The sequence below is a fragment of the Taudactylus pleione genome, unplaced genomic scaffold, assembly GCF_031769625.1.
Source record: "Taudactylus pleione unplaced genomic scaffold, aTauple2 ptg000100l, whole genome shotgun sequence".
NCBI lineage: Eukaryota > Metazoa > Chordata > Amphibia > Anura > Myobatrachidae > Taudactylus > Taudactylus pleione.
This window is the reverse complement of record NW_028284502.1, coordinates 8669964-8682127: the sequence shown is the minus strand read 5'-3', so window position 1 is coordinate 8682127 and position 12164 is coordinate 8669964.

The window sequence follows — 12164 nt, the reverse complement described above, 5'->3', positions numbered from 1 at the left end:
TCCCCTTCAGTCTATATGTCTCTGTGTGTCCCCCCCATCAGTCTATATGTCCCTGTGTGTCTTCTCCCCCACTTCAGTCTAAATGTCACTGTGTGTCTTCTCCCTGCTTCAGTCTATATGTCACTGTGTGTCTTCTCACCCCATTCAGTCTATATGCCACTGTCTGTCTTCTCCCCCCTTCTGTCTATATGTCACTGTGTGTCTTCTCCCTGCTTCAGTCTATATGTCCCTGTGTGTCTTCTCCTCCCCTTCAGTCTATATGTCTCTGTGTGTCTTCCCCCCCCTTCAGTCTATATGTCCCTGTGTGTCTTCTCCCCACATTCAGTCTGTATGTCTCTGTGTGTCTTCTCCCCCTTCAGTCTAAATGTCACTGTGTGTCTTCTCCCCCCCTTCAGTCTATATGTCTCTGTGTGTCTTCTCCCCCCCTTCAGTCTATATGTCACTGTGTGTCTTCTCCCCCTTCAGTCTATATGTCACTGTGTGTCTTCTCCCCCCCTTCAGGCTATATGTCCCTGTGTGTATTCTCCACCATTCAGTCTATATGTCTCTGAGTGTCTTCCCCCTCCCTTCAGTCTACATGTCACTGTGTGTCTTCTCCCCCTTCAGTCTATATGTCCCTGTGTGTCTTCTACCCCCCTTCAGTCTATATGTCTCGGTGTGTCTTCTCCCCCCTTCAGTCTAAATGTCCCTTTGTGTCTTCTCCCCCCCTTCAGTCTATATGTCTCTGTGTATCGTCGTCCCCCCATCAGTCTATATGTCCCTGTGTGTCTTCTCCCCCCTTCAGTCTATATGTCTCTTTGTGTCTTCTCACCCCATTCAGTCTATATGTCACTGTGTGACTTCTCCCCCATTCAGTCTATATGTCACTGTATGTCTTCTCCCCCCCTTCAGTCTATATGTCCCAGTGTGTTTTCTCCCCCCCTTCAGTTTATATGCCACTGCGTGTCATCTCCCCCTTCAGTCTATATGTCACTGTGTGTTATCTCCCCCCTTCAGTCTATATGTCACTGTGTGTCTTCTCCCCCCCTTCAGTCTATATGTCACTGTATGTCTTTTCCCCCCCTTCAGTCTATATGTCCCTGTGTGTCTTCTCCCCCCTTTCAGTCTATATGCCTCTGTGTCTTCCCCCTTCAATCTATATGTCACTGTGTGTCTTCTCCCCCCTTCAGTCTATATGTCACTGTGTGTCTTCTCCCCCCCTTCAGTCTATATGTCACTGTATGTCTTCTCCCCCCCTTCAGTCTATATGTCCCTGTGTGTCTTCTCCCCCCTTTCAGTCTATATGCCTCTGTGTGTCTTCCCCCCTTCAGTCTATATGTCCCTGTGTGTCTTCTCCCACCCCCTTCAGTCTATATGTCTCTGTGTGTCTTCTCACCCCCTTCAGTCTATATGTCACTGTGTCTTCTCTCCCCCTTTAATCTATATGTCACTGTGTGTCTTCTCCCCCCTTCAGTCTATATGTCACTGTGTCTTCTCCCCCCCTTCAGTCTATATGTCACTGTATGTCGTCTCCCCCCCTTCAGTCTATATGTCCCTGTGTGTCTTCACCCCCTTTCAGTCTATTTGCCTCTGTTTGTCTTCCCCCCTTCAGTCTATATGTCCCTGTGTGTCTTCTCCCACCCCCTTCAGTCTATATGTCTCTGTGTGTCTTCTCACCCCCTTCAGTCTATATGTCTGTGTGTCTTCTCACCCCCTTCAGTCTATATGTCACTGTGTCTTCTCCCCCCCTTCAGTCTATATGTCCCTGTGTGTATTCTCCACCCTTCATTCTATATGTCTCTGAGTGTCTCCCCCCCCCTTCAGTCTACATGTCACTGTGTGTCTTCTCCCCCTTCAGTCTATATGTCCCTGTGTGTCTTCTCCTCCCCTTCAGTCTATATGTCTCTGTGTGTCCCCCCCCAACAGTCTATATGTCCCTGTGTGTCTTCTCCCCCACTTCAGTCTAAATGTCACTGTGTGTCTTCTCACCCCATTCAGTCTATATGCCACTGTCTGTCTTCTCCCCCCTTCTGTCTATATGTCTCTGTGTGTCTTCTCCCTGCTTCAGTCTATATGTCCCTGTGTGTCTTCTCCTCCCCTTCAGTCTATATGTCTCTGTGTGTCTTCCCCCCCCTTCAGTCTATATGTCCCTGTGTGTCTTCTCCCCACATTCAGTCTGTATGTCTCTGTGTGTCTTCTCACCCCCTTCAGTCTATATGTCACTGTATGTCTTCTCCCCCCCTTCAGTCTATATGTCACTGTGTGTCTTCTCCCTGCTTCAGTCTATATGTCCCTGTGTGTCTTCTACTCCCCTTCAGTCTATATGTCTCTGTGTGTCTTCCCCCCCCTTCAGTCTATATGTCCCTGTGTGTCTTCTCGCCCCATTCAGTCTATATGTCACTGTGTGTTTTCTCCCCCCTTCAGTCTATATGCCACTGTGTGCTTTCTCCCCCCTTCAGTCAATATGTCACCGTGTGTCTTCTCCCCCCTTCAGTCTAAATGTCACTGTGTGTCTTCTCCCCCCCTTCAGTCTATATGTCCCTGTGTGTCTTCTCCCCCCCTTCAGTCTATATGTCATTGTGTGCCTTCTCCCCCTTCAGTCTATATGTCACTGTGTGTCTTCTCCCCCCCTTCAGGCTATATGTCCCTGTGTGTATTCTCCACCCTTCAGTCTATATGTCTCTGAGTGTCTTCCCCCTCCCTTCAGTCTACATGTCACTGTGTGTCTTCTCCCCCTTCAGTCTATATGTCACTGTGTGTCTTCTACCCCCCTTCAGTCTATATGTCTCTGTGTGTCTTCTCCCCCCTTCAGTCTAAATGTCCCTGTGTGTCTTCTCCCCCCCTTCAGTCTATATGTCTCTGTGTATCGTCGTCCCCCCATCAGTCTATATGTCCCTGTGTCTTCTCCCCCCTTCAGTCTATATGTCTCTTTGTATCTTCTCACCCCATTCAGTCTATATGTCACTGTGTGACTTCTTCCCCATTCAGTCTATATGTCACTGTATGTCTTCTCCCCCCCTTCAGTCTATATGTCCCAGTGTGTTTTCTCCCCCCCTTCAGTTTATATGCCACTGTGTGTCATCTCCCCCTTCAGTCTATATGTCACTGTGTGTTATCTCCCCCCTTCCGTATATATGTCACTGTGTGTCTTCTCCCCCCCTTCAGTCTATATGTCACTGTATGTCTTTTCCCCCCCTTCAGTCTATATGTCCCTGTGTGTCTTCTCCCCCCCTTCAGCCTATATGTCACTGTGTGTCTTCTCCCCCCCTTCAGTCTACATGTCACTGTATGTCTTCTCCCCCCCTTCAGTCTATATGTCTCTGTGTGTCTTCCCCCCCATCAGTCTATGGCCCTCATTCAGAGCCACTCGTTAACAGCAGTACGCTCGTTGCGTTCCGATGTTGAATAACCGCGCATGCGTCGGTGTAACACTGCGCATGTGCGTACTGCAGATTGCGAGTTTTTTTGGACTCGTTCCTAAAATAGCGTACAGGAAGTGACATGTCAAATGTGATTGACAGAACAGGGCGTTTTAGGGTGTTGACGAGGGTGGAGATGGAAAAACGCAGGCGTGGCGAGGCGTTTTTGGGGCGTACATACATTAGCAGATGCGAGCGTAAAATGTGTACGGACCGACTCCTACGTCACTGGATGATCCTCTTTCCCTTCCAAATGCTCGCACAGCTTAGGGTCTGGATTACTCGACCACATTGGCGATGGCCTTCTCCTCCGTCCCGGGACTCCACGATGTTGTTGCGATTAATCGCGGGAGGGCAGAAAAGCAATTAGTGTTGGATTGAGAACCGGCTTGGTATGTGTTTTGAAATCAGTTTTTTGGGATAGCACAAAACGTACGCAGGTGGAACTCAGAGCTGCTAATGTCAGGATGACACAGTCAATTTGCGTACTTTTGGGGGGGTTTATTTGGGCAGCAATTTGGTGGTTAGGGCCTATTGTAAAAATAATTTCATCATGTTTTCAGTTTCGCACCATTTTATTTGTGCCTCTTGAATTTGCCGAATTATATGAATTTTTAAACGTTCCTTAAAGAGCCCTTTTATTTTATTTTTTTTGTTTTGGCCGAGTTTTTGCCTTTTGGCCCAGGATTAAATGTAACCCATTTGTACAATAATTTCACAATCCAATGTCATTGTTTAATTTCCAATTTATTGCTCAAACAAAAAAACTTATTTTAAAAATTTTGGGGACATCTTTTTTGCCCAAAGATATGTTCCCAAATCAAACAAATTGGCCCAACATAACTGTTGACATAAACATACATCAAAAAAAAAAAAACATTTCACAAGAAAGGAGAGGGAAGTTTTGACCCGAAAGGAATATGAGCCAAGCACAGAAGGATTGTGGGAAAAGTCACCATTGCTGTCACCGTTTTTGCACCCGTTTGGATGGGGGAGGGAGGGCGCCAGACCGGGTCCGGGATGTCATCGGGCTGGCCTGTCCAGAGGCAGATGTTGTGGCCTCTGGACTAGGCACAGGGCTAGGCACATTTGGAGGATTGGCTGATGTTGTGCCAGAGGTGGAGGATCCTGATGTTCCGTCAGGAAGGGAGGTCGGCTCCACCATGTGCTGGCGAACGAGCTGCTCCAGGGCATTGGCGATGCGGATGTTGGCCCTGGTATTTTCCGCCAGGGCCTGACCAATGGTCTCGTTGGCCACAGCATTTTGCTCCAGGGCCTCAGCCACCCGTAGCAGACTGGCGTCCATCCTCTGCAGAATCTCCGTATGGGAATCCGATTTGAAATTGAGTTCTGTGAGGAGGGCCACTGCCTGCGAGGGGGATTGTCCTGGACTGGCTTCTGCAGGGTCCTCAGCCAGATGTACTGGTTCCTCCCCTGCAGAGCCAGCAGAAATTCGGCGGCCAAGGCTCCCCTCTGGAGCAGACTCATCCGCCTGTGTCTCTGTTAGGAAAAAAGAGAAAAGCCTCACATTACAATCTACATATTGGCACAATAACATTTCAGAGTTGATGACATCCAAAGATTTACCTGGGACAACATGAGGAGCCGCAAAGTCTGGCATGTCCGTATCCATGTTGGACACGCCAAACACCTCCACAGGCTGCACACACCCCTGTGCCAGCTCTTCTAAATCCGTCAACTCCAATGACACAGGGGTGGGACCCCCACCTGTCCCCCTTGCATGCCTAGCCCTGTCCGCGAGTTTTTGTTTTAAGCGATATTTGAAGTCGCCCCATCTGTGGGAAAAAATGGAAGCCATTATCCTTTGGTTTAAAATGGGGTTTGTTTTTAGGGGGGGCAAGGGTTTACTTACCGCTGTTTGACATCCCGGGCTAGACGGACATAATCACCCACCCTATTGACAGCAACGGCTACCTCTTCCCACATTCTCCACTTCTGGCTTAGACTCATATTCCTGTCTGCCTGTGGCAGGATGTCCACACACTTCTGGATCAAAACCTCCATCTCCTTTCTTGTGAAATGTGGCTGCCTTTTTTTTTTGGCCGCTTTGGCCGGAATACTGGGCCCAGCAACCTCTTCCATGTCATTCTCCTCACCTATTTGTGTAAATTTACAGAATTCACAAAATCACAACTTGCCTAATCTTATGTTTCAAATTAATCACTGATACAAAATGCATGAAAGACTTACCGCCTGACTCTTGGGCATTTTTTCCCTGGTCCTTCGCCATGTCTGAGGTCCAAACAAGAAATACACCAGAATTTGAATGTGTTTTCGTGACGTATTTATACATGCGTCCTTATTTTGCGGCCGCATCATTGATTGTGCGGCCCTATGATCCCTCCTTAATTTGTGCGGGAAACGAAACACTATTTATGGCTTGGTGTGTCTCAAGTGGAGGTGGCGTTTTTGGATTGTTGGAGGTTATCTTGGCTGGAGTTTATTGATTGCGTAGAAAGGAGTTGGCGGTTGGAGATTCGTTTGTTGGTTAGATTTGGGTTTTTTTTTTCCGTTATCTTTGTTGGTTTATATTTTTGGGACCTCGTTTCTTGATTTGGTAAGTTTTGTGAAGTCTAACTTTTGTTCAATTGTTGTTTCATTGTGTTCCTTATTTTTTGTAATTTTTGGATCCATAATTTCTTTTATTTTAGATTTTGTTTATTTTCGACCCAAAAGACCTTTTGATTTTGACTCATATATTTGCTCTTGGTAAGTCCATTTTTTATCTTGTATTTGCAAACTAATTAGCGCATTTTTAGTAGTTACTCTTGTGACTTGTATTAGCAAACTAATTAGCGCATTTTTAGTAGTTACTCTTGTGACTTGTATTAGCGAACTAATTAGCGCATTTTTAGTAGTTACTCTTGTGACTTGTATTAGCGAACTAATTAGCGCATTTTTAGTAGTTACTCTTGTGACTTGTATTAGCGAACTAATTAGTGCATTTTTAACAGCTTAATAATCATTCTAACTTTTTGGTGGTTTCTCTTTCGCTTTTTGTGCCAACATTTCGACCCATTTTGATGTACTGTGTTAAATGTCGCTTTGCTGTTTTGCTAAATGGGTGTTTGGCATATTTTAACTTTTGTCTAGCACAAAATTTGTAAACAAAAATGCACAGAGTGAAATGTGTCAAGTAATTGTGGTGTTTATTTTCAGTTTGGATGTATCATGACAATACCCCGGCATGTAAGCAGCAATGGATGGTATCATTAAGCTAAGTTGTTTTAATATAGTTTTGGGGTGGGTCAAAAGCCTTACTTTGAAATCTTTGAATTTCAGGTTGATCTGGGGCGGATTGTTCTGGCCATGCTCCCGGAAGCCGACCAACCTCAATCTCGTCCCAGGCGTAGGCATCGTAGGCATGCAAGGCCCCAGATATTTCGAACACGTGTCACCCTTTTTGGAATGCCCGATGATGAGGTTTTAAGACGCTACCGTCTACCTCCCAAAATCATCATAGACACTCTCTCATTAATAGAAAGTGATCTTGAGCGGCAAATTGACAGTCCAACAGCAATACCACCACTTACGCAATTTATGGCGGTGTTACATTTCTGTGCCTCGGGATCGTTTCAACAACGGTGGGAATAGTGGCGGGCATCTCCCAATCCTCCTTTTCCCGGATCCTGAGGGCAGTGATGGAGGCACTTTTCAAGCACCTCCATCATTTTATTCAAATGCCTTTGGATATGGGTGCCCTTAGTGTGGCCAAGGCCAATTTTTACCAAATAGCTGCCTTCCCACACATCATAGGGGTTGTGGATGGTACTCACATACCACTTCAGCCTCCAGCCCGGCTGGAGGCCATATTTCAAAACAGGAAACACTATCACTCCCTGAATGTAATGGTGGTATGTGATGCCTCCCTCCAGATCCTGTCCCTGAATGCTAAATTACCCGGAAGTGCACATGACTCCTTCGTCATCCGGCAATCAGGGATATGGCACAAATTAACCAACCTACAAGCTGGTGATGCGTGGCTTCTGGGTAAGTGGAGACCTTTAGTACATAACAATGTTAAGCTTGATACACAGTGTTCCTGATGTTGTCAATTCTTTTCCATAGGAGACAGTGGATATCCTTGCATGTCCTGGCTGCTCACTCCTTATTTGGCTCCCACACCAGGCCCACAAAGTGCATTTAATTCCGCACTTACAGCCACCAGGCAAGTGGTGGAGCGGTGTATCGGCCTTTTAAAAGGCCGATTCAGATGCCTCCACCGCTCTGGTGGCGAACTCATGTATTTGCCGGATATGGTGTCGAAAATTGTGGTCCTGTGTGGGAAATTTCACAACATCGCCATATGGAGTGGTGTCCCAATGCAGCCAGAGGATGCCTTACCTGAGGATGGCCCCCCCGAGGTTGGTCGGAGGTCAGTATGTGGGGGGGCCATACGCGATGATGTGGTGGCCAGATTTTTTAGGTAAGTTTTAACAAAACAGTGTTTAAACCTAATGTGTTTGTGTTTGTTTGCGAACATCTAATTTTGTTTTCTTTTTTTCAACATATTCGGTTTGTTCACATAATCTTTGGCACTACAACGCTCACTACTTCATGCTACGCCATGTTTGTGGAATCATTTTGGCATGGTCCTTCCTCAACCAGTTCTTGATTTGTTTTTTTTTGTTTTTTTTTTATTGGGTATGTGTTGTATTTGAGATTATCACTGTGTGTTTTTTTTGTGAGTGACCACTTTGATTTCTCAGTTATGTTGTGAATAAATGTTTGGAGAGTTAAATGTTCTTCCATTTTTTGGACGTTACCAGCAAGTTTAACCAGGTTAACACACCTTACATTTGACTGAGGGGTAATCCAGTACTGACGCCAGTTGAGCAAAAATTAAATATGTTTTCAGGTCCCCAACCCACACCAAAAGGAAGCCTGTCCAATCATTTGGCTTTGTAAGATTCGCCTAAGCAGCTTGCCCACCAACTAGGAACCTGTAAAATGTAGAAATATCTAATTGACACTACACACAAAAAGGGAAATGACATTGTTACTGTTATGTGTTTCTTGAGGGTGTTTTACATACAAATACAAAACCCAATCTAATTTTAAAAAAATGCAAAACCTTGCAGGAACAGTCTACTTATGTCAGGGTTAACTATCTTTGGTTTTGAAAAAACGAATGAGGCAGAACGTATATTAGAAATAAACAATTTATTTTGAAAAAGATAAAAACCAAAAAAAACTACTGCCGAAGGATGCCAGACAGCCGGTCAAGGGCCACAAGCACCCCAATTACATTTTGGCGCATGTGTGCCACACAATCTTCGACCTCTTGCCGATGCCTCTGTTCCTCTGTGGGTGAGAAAAGTGTGTGGATTAATCAAACAATAGGGAATCCACATTAAAAAAACAAAAACACAACGAAATCACTCCAAAACCAAAATTAAAATAAAAAGGGGTGCTGCAAAAATTACAAGGCCTATGTAGAAATACCCACAGGTGTGATATGTGTATGTTGAAATCAGCAGGAAGAGGTAAAGGCAAACTGCTAAATCACCAAAAAACAACCCAAAAATCACGAATAAAGGAACGACACATGATTACATACAAACAGTTTGTGGTTAAAAAAACCGCAAAAGAAAAACATACCGGTAGCCAAAACGGCAGATCCCGAAGTCCCTCCATCTTCATCCTCGGAGGAGCCTTCATTCCCCAAAGAACGGGGCGGGGTTATCACGGACTCCGGGGAGGGGGTAATTGGAAGAGGGGTGGTTGGAGGAGAGGGGGAAGGGGGACGAAGGGGAAGGAGGCCCGACAGTTCCGGGAGAGGGTCTTGGAAGGCTTGGGAGGAGGGGGGAATAGGGGAATTATTTGGGGTGGAGTGTTGGCTGGGGGTGGGTGAGAGTGGGCGGGACCGCCGTCTGGCCGGACGGTGATGGCGTAGTCTTGCCTGTCCCCCTAAAAGATGTCAAACAAATTGTGGTTAGTTTCTGGCCAAATCCTGGCCAAATAACATTTTAAAATCACCCACCACCAACAAAAAACATGCAAATATGAGTAGAATGAATATATCAGAAAGAGAGGGAAAACATGGTCATGCAGATATGAGGAGAATGAATAAATAGGACAGACATAAAAACATGCACACGCAGTTTGCCCCACAAAGACAAACATGAAAACCACAATACATAACACTTACTTTCCACTATCTGCATGCGAAAGCATGCCAGCAAGCGGGGCGTTCGCCGTTGCAGGTCAGACCACCTGCGCTCCAGCTGGCCGATGTTGCGGCGTGAGCCGAAGGAGCGCAGGCGGGCCCGTGCCTCCGCATACGCGGAACGCTTCTGCCGGTTGGTGATGGGTGGATGCTGGCTGGTGATATGCCGATCCATCACCTCCGCGCCTGGTGAATGCGGAGGCTCTCATGATGGCAATGGTGTTTTTCTTAATATTCATTTTTGATAAAGTGTGCCAAAAATTTCTGATTGGCTAATGTATCTTAGAAATTAACAGGAGCAATTTTATTGGTTAGTGTATGAGTCATGTGTTCGACAGGGCCAGAAATCTGGAGAGTTATGATAGGCTTGATGCAGTGACATGCGTAAGCAAATTTAAATAAAGAAATGAACCCCGGAAAATATGCGGGGATCCACAGCAATAGAACAATTGTTTCATTGTGGCTAACATGTTTTTTGAGCAATAAAAGCGAATGTTTAAGCCGTACGTATTCTGCGGGTAAACACAAACACGGACAAGAGTAAAGTTTCTTGCATTGTGTTGAAAAAAAAAACCCATTAAGCTAATTGATACATTGATTGGCATGATACGATTGATGGAGGTAGGCAGAATAAAGGAGCAGGTAATCGACATCTGACATGGCCACTTCCGGTTTATACTTGTGCGTGCGTTCCCTTCAAGCCATTTTGGGGATGTACGCTCGCTATTTCGCACGCTCGTTAGTTAGAGGAGGGGTCGTCTGAGTTTGGGGAGGATTTTTAGATGCGATCGAAAATACGAGCGAGCCCTTGAATTTAAATATTTTTGTACGTACGCCTAACGTACGTGCGCCCGCTTGCGAGTGGGTCTGAATGAGGGCCTATATGTCCCTGTGTGTCTTCTCCCCCACTTCAGTCTAAATGTCACTGTGTGTCTTCTCCCCCCTTCAGTCTATATGTCACTGTGTGTCTTCTCCCACCATTCAGTCTATATGCCACTGTCTGTCTTCTCCCCCCTTCTGTCTATATGTCACTGTGTGTCTTCTCCCTGCTTCAGTCTATATGTCCCTGTGTGTCTTCTCCTCCCCTTCAGTCTATATGTCTCTGTGTGTCTTCCCCCCCCTTCAGTCTATATGTCCCTGTGTGTCTTCTCCCCCCATTCAGTCTATATGTCACTGTGTGTTTTCTCCCCCCTTCTGTCTATATGCCACTGTGTGCTTTCTCCCCCCCTTCAGTCAATATGTCACTGTGTGTCTTCTCCCCCCTTCAGTCTAAATGTCACTATATGTCTTCTCCCCCCCTTCAGTCTATATGTCCCTGTGTGTCTTCTCCCCCCCTTCAGTCTATATGTCACTGTGTGTCTTCTCCCTCCCTTCAGTCTATATGTCTCTGTGGGTCTTCTCCCCCCTTCAGTCTATATGTCTCTGCATGTCTCCCCCCCCCTTCAGTCTACATGTCACGGTGTGTCTTCTCCCCCCCTTCAGTCTATATGTCACAGTGTGTCTTCTCCCCCCTTCAGTCTATATGTCACTGTTTGTCTTCTCCCCCCTTCAGTCTACATGCCACTGTGTGTCTTCTCCCCCCTTCGGTCTATATGTCACTGTGTGTCTTCTCCCCCCTTCGGTCTACATGTCCCGGTGTGTCTTCTCCCCCTCTTCAGTCTATATGTCTCTGGGTGTCTTCTCCCCCCTTCAGTCTATATGTCCCTGTGTGTCTTTTCTCCCCCTTCAGTCTATGTCACTGTGTGTTCTCCCCCTTCAGTCTATATGTCACTGTTTGTCTTCTCCCCCCTTCAATCTATATGTCCCTGTGTGTCTTTTCACCTCCTTCAGTCTATATGTCACTGTGTGTCTTCTCCCCCCTTCAGTTTATATTTCACTGTGTGTCTTCTCCCCCCTTCAGTCTATATGTCACTGTGTGTCTTCTCCCTCCCTTCAGTCTATATGTCTCTGTGGGTCTTCTCCCCCCTTCAGTCTATATGTCTCTGCGTGTCTCCCCCCCCTTCAGTCTACTTGTCACTGTGTGTCTTCTCCCCATTCAGTCTATATGTCACTGTATGTCTTCTCCCCCCCTTCAGTCTATATGTCACTGTGTGTCTTCTCCCCCCCTGCAGTCTATATGTCACTGTCTGTCTTATCCCCCCCTTCAGTCTATATGTCCCTGTGTGTCTTCTCCCCCCCTTCAGTCTATATGTCACTGTGTGTCTTCTCCCCCCCTTCAGTCTACATGTCACTGTGTGTCTTCTCCCCCCTTCAGTCTATGTGTCACTCTATGTCTTCTCCCCCCCTTCAGTCTACATGTCACTGTGTCTTCTCCCCCCCCCTTCAGTCTATATGTCCCTGTGTGTCTTCTCCCCCTTCAGTCTACATGTCACTGTGTGTCTTCTCCCCCCTTCAGTGTATTTGTCCCTGTGTGTCTTCCCCCCCCTTCAGTCTATATGTCTCTGTGTGTCTTCTCCCCCCTTCAGTCTACATGTCACTGTGTGTCTTCTCCCCCCTTCAGTGTATATGTCCCTGTGTGTCTTCTCCCCCCCCTTCAGTCTATATGGCTCTGTGTGTCTTCTCCCCCCTTCAGTCTA